This window comes from Myotis brandtii, unplaced genomic scaffold (assembly GCF_000412655.1).
Source record: "Myotis brandtii unplaced genomic scaffold, ASM41265v1 scaffold1260, whole genome shotgun sequence".
Classification (NCBI taxonomy): Eukaryota; Metazoa; Chordata; class Mammalia; order Chiroptera; family Vespertilionidae; genus Myotis; species Myotis brandtii.
The window spans coordinates 819,781-820,878 of NW_005354426.1; positions in this window are offsets into that span (position 1 = coordinate 819,781).

A 1,098-nucleotide genomic window follows, 5' to 3' on the forward strand; every position below is an offset into this window, starting at 1 on the left:
GAGGCGCTGCAGCACTCGGACCCGGGTTCTCCCAGGCTGATGGGATTGGGCTCTGCTCTTTGTTCCTGAGCTGGGCGTGTGAGAGTGTGTGTGTCTGTGTTCATGTGTGCGCTTTGTGTGTGTGTGGTGTTTGTGCTGTGTTCATGTGGGTGTGCCTGTGTGTACATGTGCATGTATGTGTTTGTGTGTTTCTGTGTGTGTGTGTGTGTGTGTGTGTGTGTGTGTGTGTGCACCTGATGACCATGATGGAGTAAAACACCCGCCTGAGCAGGAGGCCGGGAGGGTCTTGGCTTTCCCACTTGTGCTCCAGGCCCCGCTGACTCCCAGTTTGCTCCCTGCCAAGGGGCTCACAGCCGCTTCCTTCTGTCCCAGGTGGAGGAGGTCATTGACTCCCAGTTCCTGAAGCAAATGAATTCCCCAGACGCACAGCAGGATCCCTTGGGCCTAGCTGAGGACTTGGAGCAGGAAGACGGGCTCACTGCTGCCCAGGTGAGCCAGGGGAGGGTGGACATTAGGGAGATGGGAGGGGGACCCCAAGTGAGCCATAGCACCCAGGGACCCCAGGGGAGTTAGAGGAGGGACAGGCCCTAGTGAGTCAGGGAGGGAGGGAGGGAGGTAGATTGGTGGTGAGGGCCCTCAGGGAGCAAGGGAGGGTACACCCAGCTAAACCAGGGCAGGGAGCAGCCCAGAACCAGGACGCACCCTGTGTCCACGCCACCCCTGCCTGCAGGCACCGCATGCCGAGGGCCCAGCCCTGGGTGGGAGCAGGGCATGATGACAAGAAGGAGAGGGCTATAGAGAGGAGGGGGTGGGAGCCCAGAAGGGGAGGGGCCACAAAGCTGAGAATATGGCACAGGGGACGGAGGAGAGACACATGACTGTGGTGGATTCCAGTCACGGTGTCACCTCCCCCTCCCCCCCCAGTGCCATTGTCCCATCACCCACGCTCCTCCTCCTCACACACGTGTGCAGCGCCAGTCACTGTCCCTTCTTCCTCCCAGCTGGTAGAGAAGCGAGTCCTGGCCTCCAAGGAGGGGGGCGTGCAGGCACCCCCGAGTCACGGTGCTCCCCTGTGGGGCTCAAGTCCTTCTGAGTCTG